Genomic DNA, 27891 nt, shown 5'->3' with positions numbered 1-27891 from the left:
AATTCTCATTAAGGAAATAGCCCCTGCCTGTGCTACTTACTTTCATTTGACATTTACAACCCACTGACAAGTTTTCTCTGACATCAGAGAAGTTATTTTATAAGTAATAACCAATAAAACAAGTTAGCTAGCCTATTACTAGGGGGATTTTAATCCTCTTCACTGGCTGTCCAGAATGCTAACACCCAAGGGTTTGACCCTGCTTCTATAAAAGTCAGTAACAGAATTTAGATCTGGACCTATGCTTCTGCACTTTGATTTTGAAGGTTCAGTTTGTTTTCCAAAACTCAGCCCTACAAGACAGAAAATCCTTTATTGGGAAACCAGAGATAATGCAACAAGTAAAATAAATGTCCTAAAGGTAAAATCCAATATCTGCAAATGAGTTTTGCTTTAACTGTGGCAGCCGTGCTATATTATGATGGGAGAGGAAGCAAGATAAGACCGGATGAAAAAAAAGTGTGCGTGTTGTTTATTACAGATCAGGAGCACCAGCATGTGGAAGATAAACCAAGCCTTTCATCTGCAGAATGCTTGTATTAAAATTGTCATCTTTCATACAAAATACAGAGTACTCTAAAATGGGAATGTGGTTTATACCATAATCACTGTAAAACTTGGACGCGGAGATGATGTATTAAAGGAACATAAGGGAATGCACCTTCCTGTTACAAAGGCTTACTGGGCAGGGACCTAATCCTGCAATCAGATCTGCCTGGGTTCAGCAATCCACGATCGTTGAGAGGGAAAACTCTGAAACTGACTCTGTGAAGGGTTTTTTATAAATCTTTGTGGTTAGTTGGTTCGTTACTTTTTGCTCTTCACTCAGCTCACTGGAAACGGAGTCATGTCTCTCTCTGCTGGCAGGATCAGGGCCTCCGAGACAGAGGGAGGAAGGGGAAAGTGGTGATCAAAGACTTTAGAACAGCCCAATGATTCCGCCCCCCCCTTTGTTTTTTTGTGACACTAGCTCCAAGTCCCCGCACCCTCCTCTGTCCCTGCCGTATCATTGCTGCTCTGCGGCACAATCCAGCCCCGGGCAGTAGAAGTGACTGAGTGTCAGGGGCCAGCTGAGATTCAAGCCCCGGCCAGCCCGACAGCGCCTCCCCCCACGCCGGGCTGCAGTGCGCTCCGGCGGCGAGGCCGCCTCCTCCCCTTCCCCTGCCGGCTGGGCAGAGCCCGGGCAGCCGCCGCCGCCGCCTCCGCCTCGGGGCCCGACCCCGGTCCTGCCGTGTCAACGCCTGCAGCCCGCCGGCCGCTCCAGCGCGCAGGCTCCGCTCGCCTCCATCCCTGTGGAGAGGCCGGCCCTCGCACTCCCCTCCCCGCCTTCCTGCCCCCGCTGTGCAGCGCAGAGCCGGCGGCGGCAGCCGGAGCTGGGCCCCGTGCGCTATGGAGCGCCCCGCGTAGCCGCTGCTCAGGGCTCGCCGCCCGCGGGACCAGGCTGCAGGAGAGGCGCTGGAGGGTGAGTGTCGGCGGAGGGGCCCTGCAGGGCTGGGGAGGGGGACCGGGCATTGCGAGGGCTTCTCAGCCGGTCGGGGGCGGTGGAGCTCTCCCCAGGCTGACCCTAGCTGGGCCGCCTCCCCCAACACGCAGCGCCGAGCCCCCCAGGTCAGAGAAATGTCCGGTTACCCCCTAGGTGGCGGGGGTGGGACACAGGGACCGGGAGGTGCCCCGGGGAGCGGGCTCAGTGCCCCCTGCCACACGCCGTCCCACGCAGCCCGGCTAGGTCACTGCCGTTGTTATTTGGCTCAGGGATCGGACGCCCGCAGGTCTGGAGCCGGCGCTGGATCTCCCGTTTTAGGAGGTGGCTGTGTTTACACGCGGGTAAGGGAGGACTCGGCGCTGGCGCTCGCTGATGCGGTTCTGCGTGGGTGGAAACGCGTTTCTGGCTTTTCTGTGTTGCTGTTCAGTCCTCAACCGGCGGTGGGCTCCCTGGGTGGGGGATGATTCTGCTAGAGGAATTCTGTCGTTTAAGCGGTTTTTTGTTTCAGAATGAAAAATAGTTATTAAATCACTCTTCAAAAAAAAAATCGTTGAACCCCCGTCTCAGTTGGTATTGGAGGGTAAATAAATGTCCGCTGTACATGGTAAAGGAATGACTTGTTAGGAACGCCTAATGGTGTCTTAGGATCTATTTATACCTCTACTGCCATCCTGAGCAGGAGTTACATTGAGTTTTGCTTTGTAAACAGTTATTACTTATTCAAGACTGCAGTTGATAGATTGTGTATTTATTAAATTCTTTAAAGCAAAATGTAAACAAAATTTTTATTTGTTAGATGGGGTTTTTGAGGGAAATTTGGAATACATATGAATAATTTAGTTCAATTAGTAGTCATTATATGGGAAATTCTTAGACATGTTGATGCAATATGACTCTCGTTCTAAAAGGTTAGGTTATTTATTCTGTGTTGTTGGTTTTTATCAGTACAGGACTATATACTGTCCTAGATCTGTGCAGGGACTTTGTGCCTATTTTAATTTTAAGTGCTCAGTGTTTGTGGAATCATGGGAGTATAGGACTGGAAGGGACCTTGATAGGTCATCTAGTCTGGTCCCCTGCATGGAGGCAGGACTAAGTATTCTCTAGATCATCCCTGACAGATGTTTATTTAACCTGTTCTTAAAAACCTCCAATGACAGAGATCCCACAACCACCCTAGGTAATTTGTTCCAGTGCTTAACTACGGCTTTACAGTTAAGAAGTTTTTCCTAATGTCTAACCTAAATCTCCTTTGCTACAATTTAAGCCCATTGCTTCTTGTCCTGACGTCTGTAGTTAAGGAGAACAATTTATCACCTTCCTCTTCCTAACATCTTTTGTATGTACTTGAAGACTGTTATGTCCCTCTCAGTCTTCTCTTCTCCAGACTAAACAAACACATTTTTTTCAATCTTTCCTTGTAGGTCATGTTTTCTAGACTTTTGATCATTTTTGTTGTTCTCCTCTGGACTTTCTTCTATTTGTTCACATCTTTACTGAAATGTGGTACCCAGAACTGGACTCAATACTCCTGTTGAGGCCTTCTCAGTGTTGAATAGAGTTTAACAATTACTTCTCATGTCCTGTTTACAACACTCCTGCTAATACATCCAGAATTATCTTTGCTTTTTTTTTTTTTGCTACAGCATTACATTGTTGACTCATTTAGTTTGTGATTCACTAAAACCCCCAGATCCTTTTCTACAGTACTCCTTCCTAGGCAATCATCTCTTGTTTTGTATTTATGCAATACTTTCCATTTGTCCTCATTGAATTTCATTGTATTTATTTCAGCCCATTTTTCCAGTTTGTCTTACATATTTCTTTTTTAAAATGCAACACAAAAATGATCTATTTGATAATATTTTATAAAAAGTGGCTTAGAAGAGAGAAATTTATAGTATCGTGACTTAAAATTCTTCAAGTGTAAGTAAATTTGACTCAGAACCAACAATATTGTGTTATATTTGCTCCCTCTCTGCTCTGCCTGAAAGGATTTACAAGTTATAGTGATAAAAAGGACTTGATCCTCCTACTGAAATCAATGATCAACTGCCGGCTAATTTCATTGTAAGTAGGATTGGACCCATGGGTAAGTACTAGAAATTATTTTAGAGCAAGTGCCAGAAGCAGCTGTCAGCCTTCATGCCAAGAATTATCATTCCCACTTTTTTACAGAGATTTTCACATTTAAAAACACTTAAACTTTTTGTACCAAGTATTGTAAAACCAGTCTCATAGACTATAACCAAATTGGACAGGTCCCCATTGCCTCCTGAAGGTAGGCTGGCTACTTCAAACACAAAACACCTTAATGTCTCATGTTAAAGTCCATACAGTTACCAAGTTTAAGTAAAGTAATCTTGATTGTGTCTGTCATCCCAGTTGGAAGTCTATTCTTCCTCTTCACTTTTTGGCAAAATAGTACCTCATTTGAATTCTTGTTATAGTTCTCTCAAACCTTACAACCATTAGTTCTGGCCTATTGAATGACCTTGAACAGATCATCAGACTTAACCGGTTTAGTACCTCAGAGGTAACTTAAATGTTAAGTCTTGTCACCTCTCAGCCATTTTCTATCAAGATTTAACAATTCTAATTGAACCAGTTTCCCATGTTGTTAATAATTCATTTAGGACCATAGGTATGCATTTTTTTTTTTTTTTTACTAGAAGATAAAGAAAATTCCTGCCCCAAGGATCTTACCATGTAAGCCATTATTCTGCAAACAGGATACGCTTGTGCTTATCTTAACTACCATGGACTTCAATGGGACTGCTCTCAGTAGGAAAGTTAAGTATGTGTATAAGGGTTTGCAGGATCAGGGCCTAGTGTAGACCAAGAACAAGAGAGATGGTGGAGGCTGGGGAAAAAGCAGAAAAGGTAAGGGGTGGATCTATGAAATTTTACTGTGTCTGAATTCTGTTGTCAACAGTCTTGGTTGGTGAAGACCATGACAAACTGCATTAAGCTAACTGATTATTTAGATAGAAATACTGCTGTTGGGGGAGTATAGTTTTTGTACAGAGGTCAGATCATTTGAGTTAGTTGCTGTGCTTGTTTCTTGTTGTTTACATAGGCCTCTTGTAAATCCCTCCTTTATCACCATTTAATCTTTTCATCGTCTTTGATAGATCACCTTTGATAAATCTCCACTGTATTATCTCTAGTTTTTAACAATATCTTTAATCAGATATAGCGACCTGAACTGGACAGTCTGGCTCTTTGAAAATATTGTACCCAATCCCTTTGCAGATGCACAAGGAAAAGGAGAGACTTCCCCACTAATCCTTTGGTCCTCCAGGCAGGGACAGAGCACAAGGAAGCCAGGCTTCTAGCCTCTCTAAATGGTGTGGAACCATGGACCAGCCAGCTGTGGTCTGGAGTGGGATTCTCTTTGCAAGAGACGTGTAGATACTTATGGATAAGCTTGCATATTTATGGTCATAAAGCCACTGCTACAATGACTTTAACCCAGAAATTAAGAGTTCTGAATATTTTTGTAAGGGTTTGTTGTAGAATGGGAACTGCTGCAATAAGGTCAGATCTGTTTTCAGACAGTGCATGGTTTACACATATTATACACTTTTGTGCCTCAGCAAAGCTATCTGAATATATAAATCTCCATAGACACTTTTAGAACATTATATGATTCTGTAAATCTATCAGTAACAGTCCTGTTAGAGCATTAACTTGTTTTATTGCAGAAATGACTAATGTAATGTTGTTTCATGCCCATTTAATAGGATTTGTATAAAAACAATATAGTAAACTTTCTATGAGAAACATTCAGTTAAAAATAGACCAGAGACTCAATAGATATGCTTTTTTTGGTTGCGGGTCAAGTTTATAAAATGTTAGTCTTATTTTTTTAAACACACATGTCATAAATATAAAGGGAAGGGTAAACCCCTTTGAAATCCCTCCTGGCCAGGGGAAAGCTCCTCTCACCTGTAAAGGGTTAAGAAGCTAAAGGTAACCTCGCTGGCACCTGACCAAAATGACCAATGAGGAGACAAGATACTTTCAAAAGAATGTTATGCCATTGTCTACGCTCTGGAAAAGCTACGCCCATATGTTTGGGGACGGCGTTTCCACCTGCAAACCGACCATGCTGCACTAAAGTGGCTTCACACCGTCAAAGAAACTAACAAAAAACTTCTTCGGTGGAGTTTAGCTCTCCAAGATTTTGATTTCGACATCCAACACATCTCAGGAGCTTCTAACAAAGTGGCTGATGCACTCTCCCGTGAAAGTTTCCCAGAATCAACTGGTTAAAATCGTCCTTGAGATGTGGAAAATATTGTTAGTCTTTATGTACTTGGTAGTATATTTAGAGATGCATGTGTCTTATTAACTCTGTTTTCCTAGAGCTCCAGGAAGAAATCCCAGCCAGTGTTTCACCCTAGCTGAGATTTGGGGGGCGTGTCATAAATATAAAGGGAAGGGTAAACCCCTTTGAAATCCCTCCTGGCCAGGGGAAAGCTCCTCTCACCTGTAAAGGGTTAAGAAGCTAAAGGTAACCTCGCTGGCACCTGACCAAAATGACCAATGAGGAGACAAGATACTTTCAAAAGCTGGGAGGAAGGAGAGAAACAAAGGGTCTGTGTCTGTCTGTATGCTGGTCTTGGCCGGGGATAGACCAGGAATGGAGTCTTAGAACTTTTAGTAAGTAATCTAGCTAGGTATGTGTTAGATTATGATTTCTTTAAATGGCTGAGAAAAGAATTGTGCTGAATAGAATAACTATTTCTGTCTGTGTATCTTTTTTGTAACTTAAGGTTTTGCCTAGAGGGGTTCTCTATGTTTTTGAATCTAATTACCCTGTAAGATATCTACCATCCTGATTTTACAGGGGGGATTTCTTTATTTCTATTTACTTCTATTTTTTATTAAAAGTCTTCTTGTAAAAAACTGAATGCTTTTTCATTGTTCTCAGATCCAAGGGTTTGGGTCTGTGGTCACCTATGCAAATTGGTGAGGCTTTTTACCAAACCTTGTCCAGGAAGTGGGGTGCAAGGTTTTGGGAAGTATTTTGGGGGGAAGGACGCGTCCAAAGAGCTCTTCCCCAGTAACCAGTATTAGTTTGGTGGTGGTAGCGGCCAGTCCAAGGATAACGGGTGTAATATTTTGTACCTTGGGGAAGTTTTGACCTAAGCTGGTAAAGATAAGCTTAGGAGGTTTTTCATGCAGGTCCCCACATCTGTACCCTAGAGTTCAGAGTGGGGGAGGAACCTTGACAACACATTTTATACTGACTCTGTGGTGTAGAATTAATATATTGCAAGGTTGATGCAACTGGATTAGGTTTTCATACAGATGATTCAGTAGATGATGTGTTTAGGTACATGGGTTTTTTTTCCCCTTCCATTTATATTTTTATTACATCCCCTGAAGAGTTGGAGAACCTTTTTATTTATGTATTAGTTTGGAATAGGAATGCTGATTTGTGTGGCAAATGTAGCCACTCCTTTCTGTGTAGTTCTAAAGCTTGTTGGGGCATATTTGTCTTTGTTTTCCTCCAACAATCTTGTTATATACATTCTTATTCATAAAAGAAAGCTACCTTGAAATAAGCTATGATCCTTTCTTGTGTGTGTTAATCATTACTATTGTATAGTGGAAGGAAGAAATGGAGGAAACAGGAAGCTTCTTAAAACAATGCTAAAGCATTTAAATTACATAAATTAGGCAAACTGTTTTATACTAAAATCTCACATTGGAGTCTTGGACTTTGAATGTGTTTTGAAGTATGAGGAAGGTGTATTTAAGTACAGTGAACTACAGAGGAATACAATTATGCAAATGAGGTTGAAAACGCCTTGCTCAGAACTACAGTGATATAACTTACCTAGGTGGTCCACTCCTCACCTAGTTCTACCTATCTCCATGTTCTGTGTTTGTACAGTGCCTACTGCAGTCCTGGTCGATAACTAGGGCTTCTAAGTACTACTGCAATACAAATATTAAATAAGTATTACCTGGGTAGAACTAGGCCTTCTGATTTGATACATTAAATGATGATATGGGAGCATTGATTTCTTTCTTTTTGTATGTGCTACCTGTTTGGTCATTGATTTTTGCTGTGCACTATGTAGAATGCCTCTGAACTGGAGGTAGTGGTGCAACGAGAGAACAAAAACGAATAAAAAAGTGTCTGACTTGTGGCCCAAAAGGTTTTAGTTGCCTTTGTCACTGCTGGACTGAGAGAAGCATGTGAAAAAATTCCAGTCCAAATGATGGAGCTGCATTTGGAATGCTGCTGCTCTTGTTTTTATTACTGCTTGTATTGCAGTAGTGACTAAAGGACCCAGTTGGCTCAGGGACCTCTTCTGTTAGGCGCTTTGCAAACACAAAGACCTTACAGTCTATTTAATGTTGAAATTACTCTTGTACTTTCCTGTTTGTAGGACAACAGCCAAATTTCAGGCTTTCGCTGCCATTATCCAAGGTTGTCCCCAGAGGGATCTCCGATTAGGCCCCATAAAGACTAAGAACTCTGTAAGTTTCTGTTTGTGGAGTTTCTTCTTGTTTATCATTGTCCTCCCTCCCTATGAGCACATGGAAGATTCGGACCCCTGAACTTACAGTTCACTGGAATTCAGCCTGGATTTCAGGGGAAATGCAATAATTTACGTTTTTGGCAGTGATTCCATGGTTGCTTCATTTCAGTCTCCCATATCAGCCACTACCTCTGGAATCCTCCTTAGTAGGAAGGATTCTACTGCATGGGAAGGGGGGGCTGGGCCTAATTTAAAAAATGACTCCTGTGAGTAGGAACTTAGGTCAGTGAATCTCTGTGGGTTTGGGGATGTAAGATTACTGAAGAGTCCCTGTCCCCCAACCCTCTTCTTGTAGTCACACTGCAGAACTATTATCCAGGTGAGGTCAAGAGGGAATGGTGCTGCAGAGACAGCTCTCCCTTCCTCCAAAGGCTGGGTTCTGCTTGTGATTTGGATGTGGTTCTCTCCAAGGAGGGATGGGGGGCATAAATTAGGCTCCATTTATAAAATGCATCTCCTGGGAGCAGGGAGAACACTGTAGCTATGCCCTACTCCTCCCTCTCGCTACATTGTAAAATTTGCCTTGAAAGAGAGTCTCCACTACATTCAATGAAAACTAAGGAAGTGGTTCACCAAAAAAGTTCTGTGATTTTGGTGCTGGGAGTGATTGGGACCGGGACTTCACATGCCTCACTTGGTGAAATTGAGTGCATTTTGCATCTTGAGAGAACTGACACACTTTGGATTCAGGATTCTGTTTCCCTTACAACAGGTGCTAATACTTTCAGCACCAAACAATGCAGAGCTGCATTACCAGCCATGGGGAGTCTGAAGGTGCCACTCTTTAGATAACTAAATGAGGGTTTCGGCTACATTGTGTGTTCAGTATTAGGGCAGGTCTACAGTAGAAACTTGGGCTAATAATATTGGGCTATAAACTTGGGCTAATAACCAGTAATATTGGTTAGTGGAGTGTAAGTATGTGTAGTTTTTGTTTGTTTTTTTAAATAACATTTCTCTACTGGCAGATGCCCTACTGGAGAATCAGTTGCACTGGCAAGAAAGGTGCTATTTGCCAGTATAGCTTGTTTCATTTAGGGAAGTGGTATAAACTATTCCAACCTGCATCTATGCTAGGAGGGATCTATATCTACATTAGTGCAGATTGGCCTTAGGAACCTGGAGTGTGTTCTTACGGTACTACATAAATGATAAATGTTTGTGTTAATTTCTGGATTGTAAACGTTTGTTTGAGGAACTTCAGTATGCCTTTAATCTATATAACTCATTTTTGTCAACACTTCACAAATTATCTGGTGATGTTAGCTAAAGCTCGGGTAACTGGGCACACTACAAGGGTAGTAACTGGGTGAAATTCTAATTTGTGATATTCAGGAAGTTAGAATAGATAATCTGATTTTACCCTGTGGCTTTAAAATGTCTGAATATGGACTTATAAAATAACTCTTGAGTAATAATTGCTGTTAATACAGCAGAGGAGAAGTACTTCTGATGTCTAATGAAATTTAGAAGAAAATTATGTTGCCCAGTATTATCTGAGCTTCTTCGGACTCTGCTGCTCAAAGGTGGATGGGAATTACAAGCATCCTTTCTTCAGAGGAAATCACTCAAACCGATCTTTTCATATTATTTCAGGTTTTGGAGCAGCTTCAGAGCTTGTGGTAAAAAAGGCAGACATTTAATCTTTGAGGTTTTAGAACCACTCAAGAGCTAGGACAAAGGAGAGAAGCTCTTAATGTTTTAGTTCTTGAGAGACTTTAATACATGGTGTGTGTGTTTGCTATGGAACTTTAAAAAAAAATCACAATCTTAATGTCAGATGGGCACAAGTGTCACCAAGAAAACTTCTGTCAGGATTTATTTGCAGGTTTTGAAGGCAGCACGTTTTGTCTGTCATCAGGTGTCTACTTCTCCTCCCTTTCCCCCCCACCACCACAGGAAAAAAAATAGAGCTATAGAGAATTGTTGGCACATAAAGCCTTAAGCATATACATTTATCTGCTTGAAGCATATGAGTTATTAATATTGCATGAGATCCCGATATAGAACAATGTTCTCACATCTTCCATATTACAGATAGTTGTCTGTTGTTTTTTCCAGTGAAATGAAATGATATGTTCATAAGAAGATGTGTTTGACCAAATGCTGTCTCTCAGTTCAAATCAGAGGATCATTTCTCTTCGACATCAGCTTTATAACAAATTTGGCACCCTGTGCTACAAACCTTCGTTCAAAGATTTGCTGGATTGGCTCCTTCCACGCTGCCTTCCGTAGGCCTTTTTATTCCTTGGTTAATAGATTGGGTTTTTTTTAAGGCAAGAAGGGACCTATTGGATCATCTAATCTGATGTTGAGCATGACACAGCCTACAGAACTTCACCCGTAATTTCTCCATCAAGCCTATCATTTCTGGGTGAGCATATTTTTTAGAAAGACATCCAGTCTTGATTTATAGTCTTTAAGTGATGAGGAATCTGCCACATCAGTAGATCAGCTGGTCCAAGAGTTAATCACCTTCCCTGTTTACAAAATTGCACTTATTTTTAAGCCAGATTTGTCTAGCTTCAGCTTCCAGCCATTGGATCATTATGCCCTCTGTCTACTAGGGTAAAGAGCTCTCTACTATCAGAAATCTTCTCTCCATGTGAGTAGTTGTAAATTATCATCAAGTCACATTAAGCTTCTAATGGATGAACTAAATCGATGGAGCTTCTGGTAGCCTCTTGCAGTAAGGCGTGGTATCCAGACCTTGGGCTGCTCTTGTAGTTCGTCATGCCCACTTTTAGGAGAGTATGCTTGATTCTGCAAGAGAATGGACTGATTATTTAAACAATTTCTGTCACTAACTTCTATGATCCTATTGGTAAATTTTCCTTTTATTCTCTTGAGTTATGTTGCCTCACAGTACCATGTTGTTACTATAAGGACTATAACACTTCTAAGACCAAGAGGCCTTATATAATAAGATTGATACAGCTTTGGGCTATGCTTGTTTGTTTTATAAAACCAGCAGTTGGGGGGAAGGGTTGTAAGGGTTTTAATACTAGTAAGGATATTGAGTGTAAATGGCCTATATTAGAAAACTGCTGATTGAAAACATGACTAGATTTAATTACTGATATTATATGCACATTAATAGTATTACTGTATTTCTTTTCTGTGTAAAAAGAAAAGGAGGACTTGTGGCACCTTAGAGACTAACCAATTTATTAGAGCATAAGCTTTCGTGAGCTACAGCTCACTTCCTCAGATGCATATCGTGGAAACTGCAGCAGGCTTTATATATACACAGAGAATATGAAACAATACCTATTCCCACCCCACTGTCCTGCTGGTAATAGCTTATCTAAAGTGATTTCCAGCACAAATCCAGGTTTTCTCACCCTCCACCCCCCCACACAAATTCACTCTCCTGCTGGTGATAGCCCATCCAAAGTGACAACTCTTTACACAATGTGCATGACAATCAAGCTGGGCTATTTCCTGCATAAATCCAGGTTCTCACATCCCCCCCACCCCCATACACACACAAACTCGTCATCTTTGATATTTAGGAAACTTGCAAAGTAGAAATTCTATTTTAAGGTTTTAATTCTTATTTAGTTGATGACTTCAAACAAATAATGGAAGCTGGGAAAAAAAAGGATGGAGTAAGTATTGTATTTTACTATAGGTGGTTGTAATGGGAGTCAATAAAGGGACAAAGTCAACTTTAATATAACTTTGTACTTTTAAAAAATGTTTTTTTTTTAAGTACTACATCTGCCGTAGTTCCCTTATGCCGTAGTTCCCTTAGAAATGCATTTTCCCATTTTTCCATTTTTTCCAATAGTATGAAGTACCCATTCAAGCAGGGGAAATTGATTTAGGCCCTAACCTTGTAAAATACATATGCACACAACTAAGTATTTGCATTATTGGGACCTAAATGATTATATGCAAAGTGCTGTCAGGTAAACTGACTTCTTCCCCCCCCCCCCCCCCCCATTACAGTAAACAAATGCTTCTTGTAAATGTTATAAAGAAAAAAATACTAGAAGTGATTTTTATGTTGAAAGTATACATTTAAGCACTGTACTATATTAATGTTAGTGTGTGCTGCTTTGTTCTCTGAATTCTGTGGAAACAACAATTTCTTTCTTTTGTTGTTCTCTTTCATTGTTAGTACACACTGTGGAAGTACCCACATAGAAAACTTTACTGCTGAGTTTATACAAAAAATAAGGTTTGGGGGTTTTGTTGCTTACCCTTGGTTTAATGTTTATTGAGGTTATTCAATATTTCGTGCTATATTAGGGATATATCCTGCAAATACTTACAGTGTAAAACTTACTGCTGCAAGTGGTCTCTTGAACATAATGGGGTGTAATCATGGTATTCTGTAAAGTGTTTGCAGGATCAGCTTCTCAGTGGTTTTATGAAACAAAATGTCACCTTCCCCTTTTATGCATACTTATACACATGTGTGTGTTTGTAGTGTTTTGTTTGTAAGCTGGTGTCTCTTACCAACAGAAGTTGATCTGATAAGAGATATTACCTCATTCACCTTGTCTCTCTAATAGGACCAACGTTTCGACAAGAACTGCCACATATAAACAACCCCACACACTTTTACAGGTTTTAAATGTTGCTCTTAATGCTTTAGCTCCCAATCTTGCCTTGATAGAATTTAGGTGTGAGCCTTCCATCATAGGAGTATGGAAAATCAGCCCTGGTCTACAATGCAAAAACTTGTAAGCATGTATTTCTTAATCTGAGCAAAGTTACTCACATGCTTATATTTGCAAGATTGGGACCAGGGTGCATGACTCTGTGTGTGTGTGTGTGTGTGGGGTGGGGGTTACTTACAATATTTATATAAGATCAGCTGTAGCATAACTGCAGAATAGCATGCAAAGGCTCTTTAGACACTTTCATCTTTTCAATAACTGGCACATATAATCTTTGGTTTCAGAGTAGCAGCCGTGTTAGTCTGTATTCGCAAAAAGAAATGGAGTACTTGTGGCACCTTAGAGACTAACAAATTTATTTGAACATAAGCTTTCATTATTCTGTTTGAAAACCATTTATAGTGGTTTCCTGCTAGCTGTAAACTAGATCCAATTACTGGCAATGCTAATTAATTTCCTTTGAAGTTGAGTTTGCAGTACAAAATACAGGGTATGGAAAGCCTTCTCGTGATTTTTTTTTTTTTAAATACATTCTTACTATTTTGGAAGCCCCAAAGGTACAGTCGTGGTTTTTTCTTGTTGGTTGCTAAATTTAAAAAATAAATCAGAGTTACTTGAAAACAAAGTATATTTAATGTCCTGTGTCAGGTACTAGGGGAAAAGTTGAGGGTTGGGAAATCCACATCCCTCAAGTTCAAAGAGCAAATGTTTGTAAGTAAAACAATTTATGTTTATGTCCCCATTGTTCTCTAAACATCTATTGTACAGTGAATCTAGTGAGAAGGTTTGAGAACCTGGTTTGCTGATAGTATGATGTACAGCAGTGGTTCTCAAACTAGGGCCGCTGCTTGTTCAGGGAAAGCCACTGGTGGGCCGGGCCAGTTTGTTTACCTGCCGCGTCTGCAGGTTCGGCCAATCGCGGTTCCCACTGCCCACGGTTCGCCGCTCCAGGCCAATGGGGCTGTGGGAAGCAGTGCGGGCCGAGGGATGTGCTGGCCGCCTTTCCCGCAGCCCCCATTGGCCTGGAGCAGCGAACCGCAGTCAGTGGGAGCCACAATCGGCTGAACCTGCAGACGCGACAGGTAAACAAACTGGCCTGGCCCACCAGGGGCTTTCCCTGAACAAGCGGCGGCCCTAGTTTGAGAACCACCGATGTACAGCATGTGGTGGCAATATAACATACATATCAGCAGTCTTATGTATTCATGTAATAATTGAAATAAATTTTGCATGTGTAATGACTGCAGGGATCCTAGGGGAAGATCTTCAATATGTAAGGTTATAGAACTGAAAAAATACTCTCCAAAGGCTTTCAGGGTTATTGGGTTTTAAATGTTAAGTAGGTTTTATGACTCTTGCTTTCTGGTGAGCTATCGAGAACATTTTTGCTGAATGAGAACATTTCATACACAAAGTCAATTGTGACTTGTTAAAGTGTTACACCATGACATTCAAGCTAATTGTGTTACGTATGTCCGAACTTAGAAAAGTGAGATAAGAGAAACCTTGGCCTTGTGACTGGAGTGTCACTATATCTCTGGCTGAATTCTGCGAAATACACAATGAAGAAAAAAAATCTCTATAGAGATGGGCTTATAATTAAGGCTGCAAGTCTTTCATGGCGGTCACGGAAGTCATGGATTCCGGGACCTCTGGGACTTCTGCAGTGGCTGGTTCGACTGACTGGTTGGCCCCAGGCAGCTGGTGCCAGGCACTGCCCCAGAGCAATGGTCCGGGAGAAGCAGCAGCAGTGGGACCCCAGGTGGCCTCTCCCCTCCCGAGCAGAGCAGCAGCCAGAACGCCCTCCACTGTCCACAGGATGTCTCCCACCCCAGAGCACCGAAGTCAGGGGTATTTATATAGTAAAAGTCATGGACAGGTCATGGGCCGTGACTTTTTGTTTATTGTCCGTGACCTGCCCATGACTTTTACTAAAAGTACCATGACTAAATCATAGCCTTACTTATAATAAATACTTTGTTTAAAATAAATGTGTGCTGTCTGGATTGAGTTTAGTGTATCTTAAAAGAATCAAACAATTGTGTATGAATATTGTATAAATAGACCTAGGGGTTTTATATTAAATAAATAATACACAGAATAGCGGGTAGTGGTTATGCAATATCTATTTAGCTTGGAATGTCTAAGACATTTTTAAGGAATGACAGTAGTTCACGAGAATTAAATTGATTTCTTAGTAATCCAAGGAACAAGATAGTCCTGAAACTACAGATCCATACTTTCTGATGAATTACTTTTGTATTAGTATTTCCTGTGTCTTAAAACCTTACATGACATGTAGTATTTCAGCTCTTGACACCTGCCTACAGTGTGTCAGTTTCTTTTAACATCTGTAAATTAATCTAACTAGACAACCATTCTGTTCGGGTGATTATGGACTATGTAACTAGACGTGGATACCTCACAGTACACTATTGTCATCACCCACTGTGGACTTTTTTCTCCCACAACATTGCGAAGTGACTGACACTCACTCTCTGTGTGTGGGGGGGAAGGGCAGGGTTGGTCAAGGAATGAGGTTTACTATTCTGAGTGAACTGACTTAAATCACTGATCTTAATCATGATTTAAATTGGCAAGCAGGAAACCTTGATATAAATGATTATTTAATGAAAATTAGAATTCAATTAAAATGCGCAAAACCAGCATTTTAAAATTTAGTTAAATAACACTGCCTGATGTGTTAGATGTGTATTTTTTCTCATGTTTTATCAAAACATGTTTTTCATTTAAAATTGGTTTATTAAATAAAGAAAGTATTATTTATAATCACCGTGTCCTTTATGTTTTTAGAACTAGTAGCTCTCTTCCTCTCTGTACTACTTCCCATCTTTAGAATGGGAAGTGGACAGCAAGTTTTCCTGCTTCTTATTCAACTGCTAATCAATTTCTCAACTTTGAATAAACTAATCACTGAACTGAAGTAGTTGAATAAATGGAAATGAAGAAAATATTCTCTCTGCATCTGCATAGGAGGCTTCTGCGATCAAAAGCTGTTCTTGCACTTCAACAAATTCTGATTCCAGATGCCCAGCCGGTGACTTCCTCCAGGTTAGTGGTCTGACTTAAAAATGGCAGTAGAAAACATGTACTGTTCGAATATTACTTTTTAATTCAGATTCTTTTAATAGATTATACTAAATTTAGGCTTTAAAGGTTGTCCTAATTTCAAATTTAATTTCAAGTAGTTTATTTTTAAAAGAAAAATATATTTAAATTAAATACAAAAAATTGATTTATTTAAAAAATCAATTTTTATCCACTCTGCTGTTAATTTAAAAGAACAGAGTGAAAGAAAAAAACAGGAATTTATCATGTATAATTTAAAAATAGAATGTTTTAAGTGATTTGGAGCATGTTCTTTCTTACTATCCCTTTGTACAGCACCGTGCACAATGAGGCTCCCACTGCAATACAAAGTATAAATATTAATTCTGCTAGTTTTGCCTGTGAGCAAGTTAAATACAGAAATACATACGATGATTCCAGAAATGTGAACTTAGCCTTCATCAGAGCTAAGACCCTAGTATTGCAAACACTAGGCAATTGCTTAACTTTACTACTATGAGTAGCCCCATTGATTACAATATCAGAGGCAAAAAAAGCGGGTTTTGTTTTATAATTGTCAAACACATTTTTTCATTTCAAGTAATTTATTGATGGGTTATTTTGGCCGCCATACAATGAATAAAGAAGTCCAGAAAAGTTTAAATTAGATTGTTTTGTTCTTTAAATTTAAATATTCAGAATGTCGGCTCTTGTCTTGTGTTTTGTGGGGTCACGTCACAGGTGACACAGTTGCGTACTGGAAACTTCCTGAGTCCTCATTTAAGTTAAACAAACACCATTGCTTAAATCACTGTGAATAATAATCACATCCCCTCTCTTATCAGGTTTAATTTCTGGAGTCTGTCATAAACCTGCCAGTTCTCTAGTTGGCCATAGGGTCTTCAAAGGTGACCAACACCTGACTTTCTAATATGAAATTTTTTTATTGCCGGCAGGAGGAAAGAGAAACAAACTATATTGCAGGCCATGGTTATGTCATAAAGCTGGTGATTGGAAGAAGTAGTGAGCATACTGAGATCTGTATTTGATTTGGTAATTTTTAATACTAGACATGGTTTTTGGAATCTAGGTATGGGTATCTTTATTGTTCTAAAATTAAACTTTTTTTGAATAGTCAAAAGAAAAAAAAACTTAGAAAAACAAGGGGGTATTCATAGGCCCTCAGCTCACCCAAGAAGTTTGAGATGGGAGCACTATAAGACTAGTAAAAAGAAAAGGAGTACTTGTGGCACCTTAGAGACTAACCAATTTATTTGAGTATAAGCTTTTGTGAGCTACAGCTCACTTCATCGGGTGCATACTGTGGAAAGTGTAGATCTTTTCGTACACACAAAGCATGAAAAAATACCTCCCCCCACCCCACTCTCCTGCTGGTGGGGTGGGGGGAGGTATTTTTTCATGCTTTGTGTGTATAAAAAGATCTTCTACACTTTCCACAGTATGCACCCGATGAAGTGAGCTGTAGCTCACGAAAGCTTATGCTCAAATAAATTGGTTAGTCTCTAAGGTGCTACAAGTACTTCTTTTCTTGCGAATACAGACTAACATGGCTGTTACTCTGAAACCTATAAGACTAGTGTTGCTATATGGCATTTAATCTGAGACCCTTACACCGAAAAGGGTGATTTGCTCTAGACTTCGCTCACTGTAGGTACAGCAGCCTTCTCCTGGCGCACTCGAGCCTTAGTATTATTGGTGGAAGAAGCAGTCTGCATAGGCGCAAGCTGGACTTTACTTCACATGTCCACTACAAGTTGCAAATTGGATTTGCTTTTCTCTTCTAATGCTTCCTTTAGGAGGAGGATTCTCTTAAGTGGAGGTTTTTGTGTGAAATCCAAGGTTGTGGGTTTGTTTTATGTTTTTTCTAAAGGAATAATTCCAAGTTTGCTATGTCTGTTCAGCTTGGGGCTTCTTTCCTGTCATTTATTAGTAGCTCTCATAACTTAATACACTATTTCCTCAGTACTGGGCTAGCAGCTGATTTACGAGGGAGAAAGACTTCTTACCTACTAGTTTCTGTTCTCTGATAACTCCTCCCCCACTCTGGACTGAACTGTAAAATTATCGTCACAGACGCACCTTTTTCCATTGGAGATTAGTCTGGGAGTCATGAGACATAGTTGATATGCTTAATTTCTTTGTTTACTGCTTCATTACTCAGTAGCCAATGTTAGTCTTGTTCAGAGATTTGGAAATAGTCATTCTGTGGGAACCAGAGAAGTGTGACGATTCCAGATGACTGCTGGTAGTTGGGGACACTGGGGGAGGCTCAAGCTCCAGATTCAAAGATGAGTTAATGAAGGAAAATATGTATAGAAAAGTTATGTCTTGATAATTTATTATTTTATTACTATAATATAAAGATTGTGCATCTCCATGTGAGGCACTTCTGTCTATGGCACCGTAGAAAATCAAATTCTCTGATAGTCTGATATTTAATTATGGAAGCATCACTGATCAGTTTTTCACTTTGCGTTTCGGAAGGCTTATTTTAGCAAATGTGCTGCTTTTTGATATTCAAGTGTTCTCCTTTTAAGCAGTTAAGTTACATGCTTTATTGGAAAAACTTCACAGTATTAAAAGTTGTAGGTTCTTTAGTGTATGATTCCAATTTCAGATCATTATCCTTTGTATTAGATAAGTAGCTGGAATTGCAACATGCTGCTGTTATCCCATCATAAAACTAAATAAGCTGTTTTGTTTTGGCAAGAAGAGCAAAGGCCATGAAGTACAAAATAGTTTGATATTTTTGCTTATAAACACTACAAGAAAAATTGAGAGTATTTCATTAAATAAGATTTTTATATTCAACCAGCCTTTTTTGATCTAGGCTAATTTAAGTGGCCACACTTGGTCAGACCAATGGTCCCTCTACCCCAGTATCCTATATTCTGGCAGTGGCTGGTGCCACTTGCTTCAGAGGGAACGAACAGAAGAGGGCAATTATTGAATGATCTATCCACTGTCATCCACTCCCAGATTCTGGCAGTTGGATGTTTAGGGACACTCAGAGCGTAGGGTTACTGCCCTTACCATCTTGTCTAATAGCCATTGATGGACCTATTCTCTATAACCTTATATATGGTTTTTTAACCTGCTTATGCTTTTTGCTTTCCCAATATCCTATGGCAATGAGCTCCACAGATTGACTCAGAGTTCTGTGATGAAGTATTTCCTTATGCTTGTTTTTAAACCTTCTGTCAATTAATTTCATTGGGTGACTCTGGTTCTTGTGTTATGTGAAGGGGTAAATTCCCTATTCATTTCCTCCACGTGATTTTATAGACCTTGATCATATCCCCCATTAGTTGTCTCTTTCCTAAGATTAACGTCCCCAGTTTTTATTCTCTCCTCGTATGGAAGCTGTTCCATACCCCAATCACTTTGTTGCCCTTCTCTGTGTCTTTTCCAATTCTAATGTACTGTTTGTGGAAGGAGGTGACCACAACTGCACATAGTAGTCAAGGTGTGGGCATACTGTTGATTTATATAGAGGCATTATTATATGTTCTATCTTTATTGTCTTTCTCTTTCAAAATATACAAAATATAAAAGAGTACAAAATATATTGGAAGGTCGTGCTGGTGGGGGAGTGGCATTATATGTGAAAGAAAGCATGCAATCAAATGAAGTAAAAATCATAAATGAATCAAACTGTCCCATAGAATCTCTCTGGCTAGAAATTCTGTGCTCTAATAATAGGAGTATAGCAGTAGGGATATATTACCGACCACCTGACCAGGATGGTGATCAGTGTTCCCTCTAATTTTTGTCAGACCATGTGCGCCAAAAATTTCTCCTGTGCAAATGTTTGACAGGCTGTGTGCGCTAAAAATTTCTTCTATGCAAATTGTTGTGCTTCTGTGCAAAATTTTGTGCATGTGGTATTTGGCCGTGTGCGCTGGGTTTAGGATCTGTGTACGTGCGCACGCACACAGCTTAGAGGGAACAGTGATGGTGATAGTGATTGTGAAATGCTCAGGCTGATTAGAGAGGCTATTAAAATAAAAAACTCAATAATAATAATAATAGGGGATTTCAATTATCCCTAAATTGACTGGGTACATGTCACCTCAGGACGGGATGCAGAGATAAAGTTTCTTGACACCTTAAATGACTGCTTCTTGGAGGAGCTGGTCCTGGAACCCACCAGAGGAGAGGCAATTCTTGATTTAGTCCTAAGTGGAGCACAGGATCTGGTCCAAGAGGTGATATAGCTGGACTGCTTGGTAATAGTGACCATAATATAATTAAATTTAATACCCCTGTGGCAGGAAAAACACCACAGCAGCCCAACACTGTAGCATTTAATTTCAGAAAGGGGAACTACACAAAAATGAGAAAGTTAGTTAAACAGAAGTTAAAGCGTACGGTGCCAAAAGTGAAATCTCTGCAAGCTGACAGGAAACTTTTTAAAGACACCATAATAGAGTCTCAACTTAAATGTATACTGCAAATTAAAAAACATAGTAAGAGAACCAAAAAAGAACCACCGTGGCTAAACAACTAAGTAAAAGAAGCAGTTAGAGGCAAAAAGGCATCCTTTAAAAAGTGGAAGTTTAAATTCTAGTGAGGAAAATAGAAAGGAGCATAAACACTAGCAAATGACGCGTAAAAATATAATTAGGAAGGCCAAAAAAGAATTTGAGGGATAGTTAGCCAAAGACTCAAAAAGTAATAGCAAATATTTTTTTAAGTACATCTGAAGCAGGAAGCCCACTAAACAACCCGTGTGGCCACTGGACGATCGAAGTGTTAAAGGAGCACTCAAGGACGATAAGGCCATTACGGAGAAACTAAATGAATTCTTTGCATCGGTCTTCATGGCTGAGGATGTGAGGGAGATTCCCAAACCTGAGCCATTCTTTTTAGGTGACAGATCTGAGGAACTGTCCCAAACTGATATCTCATTAGAGGAGGTTTGGGAACAAATTAATAAATTAAACAGCAACAAGTAACCAGGACCAGATGGTATTCACCCAAGAGTTCTGAAGGAATTCAAATGTGAAATTGCAGAACTACTAACTGTATTCTGTAACCTGTCATTTAAATCAGCTTCTGTACCAGATGACTGGAGGATAGCTAATGTGACGCCAATTTTTAAAAAGGGCTCCAGAGGTGATCCCGGCAATTTTAGGCCTGTAAGACTGACTTCAGTACCAGGCAAATTGGTTGAAACTATAATAAAGAACAATATTGTCAGACATCTAGATGAACATAATTTGTTGAGGAAGAGTCAGCATCGTTTTAGTAAAGGGAAATCATGCCTCACTAATCTACTAGAATTCTTTGTGGGGGTCAACAAGCATGTAGATCAAGGGGATCCAGTGGATGTAGATTACTTAGATTTTCAGAAAGCCTTTGACAGGGTCCCTCACCAAAGGCTCTTATGCAAAGTAAGCTGTCACGGGATAAGAGGAAAGATGCTCTCATGGATTGGTAACTGGTTAAAAGATAGGAAACAAAGGGTAGCTATAAATGGTCAGTTTTCAGAAGGGAGATAGATAAATAGTGGTGTCCACCAGGGGTTTGTTCTGGGACCAGTCCTGTTCAACATATTCATAAATGATCTGGAAAAGGGAGTAAACAGGTGAGGTGGCAAAATTTGCAGATGATGCAAAATTACTAAATATAGTTAAGACCCAGGCAGACTGCAAAGAGCTACAAAAGGATCTCTCAAAACTGCGTGATTGGGCAACAAAATGGCAGATGAAATTTAAGGTTGATAAATGCAAAGTGGTGCACATTGGAAAGCATAATCCCAACTATACATATAAAATGATGGGGTCTAAATTAGCTGTTACCACTCAAAAAAGAGATCTTGGAGTCATTGTGGATAGTTCTCTGAAAACATCCACTCAATGTGCAGTGGCAGTCAAAAAACGAACGGAATGCTGGGAATAATTAAGAAAGGGATAGATAATGGGACAGAAAATATCATGTTGCCTCTGTATAAATCCATGGTACGCCCACATCTTGAATACTGTGTGCAGATGTGGTCGCCCCATCTCAAAAAAGATATATTGGAACTGGAAAAGGTTCTGAAAAGGGCAACAAAAATGATTAGGGGTATGGCTGCCATATGAGGGGAGATTAATAAAACTGCGACTTTTCAGCTTGGAAAAGACATGGTGTCACGGTTCCTCCCCCACTCTGAACTCTAGGGTACAGATGTGGGGACCTGCATGAAAACCCTCCTAAGCTTATCTTTACCAGCTTAGGTCAAAACTTCCCCAAGGTACAAAATATTACCCCCGTTATCCTTGGACTGGCCGCTACCACCACCAAACTAATACTGGTTACTGGGGAAGAGCTGTTTGGACGCGTCCTTCCCCCCAAAATACTTCCCAAAACCTTGCACCCCACTTCCTGGACAAGGTTTGGTAAAAAGCCTCACCAATTTGCCTAGGTGACTACAGACCCAGACCCTTGGATCTTAAGAACAATGAACAATCCTCCCAACACTTGCACCCCCCCTTTCCTGGGAAATGTTGGATAAAAAGCCTCACCAATTTGCATAGGTGACCACAGACCCAAACCCTTGGATCTGAGAACAATGAAAAAGCATTCAGTGTTTTACAAGAAGACTTTTAATAAAAAATAGAAGTAAATAGAAATAAAGAAATCCCCCCTGTAAAATCAGGATGGTAGATATCTTACAGGGTAATTAGATTCAAAAACATAGAGAACCCCTCTAGGCAAAACCTTAAGTTACAAAAAAGATACACAGACAGAAATAGTTATTCTATTCAGCACAATTCTTTTCTCAGCCATTTAAAGAAATCATAATCTAACACATACCTAGCTAGATTACTTACTAAAAGTTCTAAGACTCCATTCCTGTTCTGTCCCTGGCCAAGACGACTACAGACAGACACAGACCCTTTGTTTCTCTCCCTCCTCCCAGCTTTTGAAAGTATCTTGTCTCCTCATTGGTCATTTTGGTCAGGTGCCAGCGAGGTTACCTTTAGCTTCTTAACCCTTTACAGGTGAGAGGAGCTTTCCCCTGGCCAGGAGGGATTTCAAAGGGGTTTACCCTTCCCTTTATATTTATGACACATGGCTAAGGGGAGATATGATTGAGGTCTATAAAATCATGACTGGTGTAGAAGAAGTAGATAAGGAAGTGTTGTTTACTACTTCTCATAACACAAGAACTAGGGGTCATGAAATGAAATTAATAGGCAGCAGGTTTAAAACAAATAAAAGGAAGTATTTCTTCACACAACACACAGTCAACCTGTGGAACTCCTTGCCAGAGGATGTTGTGAAGGCCAAGACCATTACAGGGTTCAAAAAAGAACTAGAAAAATTAATGGAGGATAGGTCCATCAATGGCTATTGCCAGGATGGGCAGGAATGGTGTCCCTAGCCTCTGTTTGCCAGAGGCTGGGAATGAGCAACAGGGGATGCGTCAGTTGATGATTACCTGTTCTGTTCATTCCCTCTGGGGTACCTGGCACTGGCCACTGTCGGAAGACAGGATACTGGGCTAGATGGACCTTTGGTCTGACCCAGTAGGGCCATTCTTATGTTCTTCCCTAATGGTTCCTAACATTCTTTTGGCTTTTTTTGTCTGCTGCTGCATACAGAGCAGATATTTTCAGAGAACTATCCACAATGATTCCAAGATCTTTCCTGAACAGTAACATCTAATTTAGATCCCATCATTTTGTATGGATAGCTGGGATTATTTTTTACAATGTGTATTACTTTGCACTTATCAACATTGAATTTCATCTGCCATTTTATTGTCCAATCACCTAGTTTAGTGAGATCCCTTTGTAACTCTTTGCAGTTAGCTTTGGATTTACCTATCTTGAGTAATTTAGTATCATTTTTAAATTTTGCCACCTCACTATTCACCCCTTCTTTCAGATCATTTATGATTATGTTGAACAGCACAGGTCCCAGTGCAGATCCCTGGGTGAGACACTGTATTTACCTCTTTCCATTGTGAAAACTGGCCATTTATTCCAGCCCTTTGTTTCCTATCTTTTAACCAGTTCCTGATCCATGAGAGGACCTTCCCTCTTATCCCATGACTGTTCACTTTGCTCAAGAGCTTTAGGTGTGGACCTTGTCAAAGGCTTTCTGAAAGTCCAGTTGACAAAGTGCACTTGGATTACTCTGTTGACACCTTCAAAGAATTTTGATAGATTGGTGAAGCACGATTACCCTTTACAAAATCAATGTACAGTCTTCTCCAATATATTGTGTTCATCTGTGTGTCTGATAATTATCTTTTTTACTATAGTTTCAACCAGTTTGCCTGGTACTGAAGTTAAGCTTACTGGCTTGTAATTGCCAGGATGGCTTAGGTGTAGGAATGTCCCTCTCATCCTTTGCAGTGAAAACTAACGTCAAGAATTCAGTTTGCTTCTCTGCAATAGCCTTGTCTTCCTTGTGTTCTCCTTTAATACCTTGATCATCCAGTGGCAGGTTCTGCGTGGCAGGCTCTACATGGCATCTACTAAACTAGGCACTTGGATAATGTGGTGATAGGGGCTGTATTAGAATCTACCAAAATAGAAATGCAAGATTTATTTCTCTTCCCTCTCCTATAACCCTGTACACACACTATTGAGTAGGTGCATTGACATTGGGCTTTGAGGCATACATTTAGTAAAGCACAGTGGACAGTATTGCTGTGAATAATTTTCTGTTCTGAAAACTTTGCTCTTATGACAGTTGTATTGAGTTCTTATATTAGCAAAAATTTATTTCTCAGATTTCAGACCATATGTTGGCATGTCTGTGAGTGTTTGATATATGTAATGATTTATTATGCAGATTGACAGTGGGAAAATCTATGTCTAGTATACTTTAATTATATTTTCAAACAAATTTACCAAAGAAGTTTGCAGTGTTCTGTGCATGGGTTATACTTCTTTATAGCATAGAAACAAAGTGCTGAAAATATGCAGTGGGTATTCAAATAGCCTGAAGTAATCCTGGACTTGTGTCCTTGGTCAGTGTACTTGTTCAATTAATAGCTGCACAATTCAAGAATTCAAGGAAGTGTGAATTTGAGCTCACTGAATTCAAGGGTAGCAAGAAGCTTGCATAACTTTTTCAGACTCACAAAGATAAAATAGTAGAGTCCTTCACCTTAAGATGATATTGTTGACTTGCCTTTTACAGTAGGTGTCAAAATGTTTTGCTCAAACAGGTTAAAATATCATGAACTAATGCTAGTGACTTCTTGTTCAACTATCATAGTAGCTTCCATCATGTGGTATATTGAGCTTTAAGGCATGAAAACGATACTTCTGATTTAACTGATAAAGTACTTTCGGGCCCTTTTAACTCAGTTTTCATCTAGATGAGTAGGTGTTGCCCATCTGCAGTTCTGGGAATGATACGCCCTATGGGAGAGGAATCTGTGCTCTTTTGTTGAAGGATCCTGGTCTCATGTGATAGCATGAAGACTGGTCGCCTCTCTGGGACAGTCTGCATGAAATTCCCAAACAGTCTATACTAGATTTTTTTTTCTCTTGGTGCAGCTCTTGCAAATGTAGCAATGATGGATGTGCTTGTATTTTAGCCACTTGCATGGAAAAAGTCTAGATAGCGCAGGCTGAGATTTTTGATTCAAGAGTAAGATTCAGCTCCCATTGAAAGTCCTCTTCATGCTCTGTAAAATCTTGCCTTCAGAGGTTAAAATGCTAGTAGTCAGTTTACGCTAATGGTCCCACTGTAGATAGCAACGTTGGAACACGTTATGAGAAAGGAGTCTCAGGTTAACACCCAAGTCATGGGTCTGTTTTAACGTAATACAAAATTTATTAAGAATAGAGTGGTTATCCAGTTACATTTTGCATAATGTTTGTTATTATATCTGGCCTGAAATTCTGCAAAAGCTCCTAGGTAGGTTCACCTTAAGTTTAGATACGGTGACTAAAAATAAATCTTTAATTTCTTGGGTGCCTCTTTCTCCCTTCTTACCCTTTCATCTGGCCTGCTAAGTATAGCTTTTGATTTCACTTGTCTTGTGTCCTCCTTTTTCTCTGGGTCTGACTCTTACAGCACTGTTGTACCTTTCAGATTTCTTGTAAGGGCATGTCTACACTGGCAGAGTTACAGCGCTGGGAGTTACAGCGCCGCTCAGAGAGCGCTGAAGGGAAACCGCTGTTGTGTGTTCACACTGTCAGCTGCCTGTGCAATAGCATGTTCACGCTTGCAGCATTTGCAATGCTATTCGGAGCGGTGCATTCTGGGCAGCTATCCCACAGAGCACCTCTTCCTCTTCTGGCGCTAAGAGTTGTGGGAAGGCGGAGGGAATCGCGGGGCATTCTGGGTCCAGACCCAGTGCCCTGTGATGCATTGCTTCACATCCCAGCAGTCCCTGTGCTTCTGTCCTCATTTGGCACCATCTTTCAACGGTTTCTGTATTGCACACCCTGCCTCTTCGGGCTGCAGGAATGGAACATGATCTGCTGACCAGTACGCTGCTCGCTCTGACCAACGCGTCGCGAGTGGCAGTGGAGTTATTCCTTAGACTACAAAGGCAAGAGGAGTGCGACACTGATCTCACCACGCGTAGTAGCTACGTCACAAGATTGCTTGTGGCATTCACAGAGGTGCTGATCGCAGTGGAACGCTGCTTTTGGGCTCGAGAAACAAGCACCGAGTGGTAGGATCACATCGTGATGCACATCTGGGATGATGAGCAGTGGCTACAGAACTTTTGGATGAGGAAAGACATATTCATGGGACTGTGTGATGAGCTCGCCTGAGCCCTTTGGCGCAAGGACATGAGAATGAGAGCTGCCCTGCTGTTGGAGAAGCACGTGGCGATTGCACTGTGGAAGCTGGCTACTTCAGACTGCTACCGATTGGTCACTAACCAGTTCAAAGTGGGAAAGTCGACCATTGGACTTGTGTTGATGGAATTCTGCAAGGCCATTAATCACATCCTGCTCTGAAAGACCGTGACTCTGGGCAACGTGCGTCACATTGTGGATGGCTTTGCACAAATGGGCTTCCCTAACTGCGGAGGGGTGATAGATGGCACACACATTCCAATTCTGGCACCAGACCACCTAGCCACCATGTACATTAATCACGAGGGTATTTCTCAATGGTTCTCCAGGCGCTTGTGGATCACCGTGGGCGTTTCACAGAAATTAACACAGGCTGGTCCGGAAAGGTGCATGACGCACGCATCTTTCAGAACACTGGCCTGTTCAGGAAGCTGCAAGCAGGGACTTTCTTCCCAGGCCAGAAGATCACAGTAGGGGCAGTTGAAATGCCCATTGTGATCCTGGGAGACCCCACCTACCCCTTAATGCCGTGGCTTATGAAGCCATACACGGGGCACGTTGACAGCAGCAAGGAGCGGTTCAACAACAGGCTGAGCAAGTGTAGAATGACTGTTGAGTGTGCTTTGGCTGTTTAAAAGCCCGCTGGTACAGCCTCTATGGGAAGCTGGACCTGGCCGATGACAATATTCCTATGCTTATAGCAACGTGCTGAACATGCCATAATATCTGTGAAGGGAAGGGTGAAAGCTTCACTCAGGGTTGGATCGCAGAGGCTCAGGGCCTGGAGGCTGAGTTTGAACAGCCAGAGACCAGGGCTATTAGAGGGGTGCAGCGCAGGGCCGTAAGAATCAGGGATGTGTTGAGGCAGCAATTTGAAGCTGAAAGCCACTAATATTTGTTGCTATGCTCAGAAGTGCAGTGATTGTAATGCTAGGAGGTGATTGGTGCAGATGATGCAATATGTGGGTTTAACGTAATTGTATGTTGCTTTGCAGGGCTCTTTTTGCTTTCAAATAATAGAATAAAGATTGCTTTCAAACCAACACAATTCTTTTATTAAAAACCAACAACCAGAGGAGAGAGTCAAACCAAAAAAAACCCCATCAGTGGTGAGGGGGATAGGGGAAGGGAAGGTCCCAGGAGGAGGAGGGGTCCCAGGGTGGCTAAAGATTTGTGTATGTCCAGGGATCATACCCTTCCTTCTCCTTTGGAGTACAGTGCAGCGGGTGCTGTGCTTCAGCAGGGCCAAACTGCAGAGGGATGGGTGTTGAGTGCAGTGGGTAGTGGGAGTCCGCAGGGCTGGACTGTGAGGGGGAGGAGTGGAATGCTGCGGTATATGTATAGACTGGAACCAGGAG

General features: G+C 40.9%; 1 protein-coding gene across 5 annotated transcripts in view; it reads left to right on the top strand.

The window, feature by feature from the left end:
- The first annotated feature begins 1136 nt into the window (after window positions 1–1136).
- Window positions 1137–27891, top strand: part of LIFR (LIF receptor subunit alpha) — an 86033-nt gene continuing 59278 nt past the window's right edge. For 2 of the 5 annotated variants that reach the window (XM_073343808.2, XM_073343805.2), the window contains exons 1-2: window positions 1137–1462; window positions 15672–15749. The gene's annotated coding sequence lies outside the window, so the exon portion shown is untranslated. The remainder of the gene's footprint in view (window positions 1463–15671; window positions 15750–27891) is intronic. The other 3 variants (XM_073343807.2, XM_073343806.2, XM_073343810.2) reach the window with 2 other exon arrangements.

The sequence above is a fragment of the Lepidochelys kempii genome, chromosome 5 (genome assembly GCF_965140285.1).
Source record: "Lepidochelys kempii isolate rLepKem1 chromosome 5, rLepKem1.hap1, whole genome shotgun sequence".
Taxonomy (NCBI): Eukaryota; Metazoa; Chordata; order Testudines; family Cheloniidae; genus Lepidochelys; species Lepidochelys kempii.
Note: the sequence above shows the minus strand (reverse complement) of the source record. Positions and strands in the feature narration are given on the sequence as shown.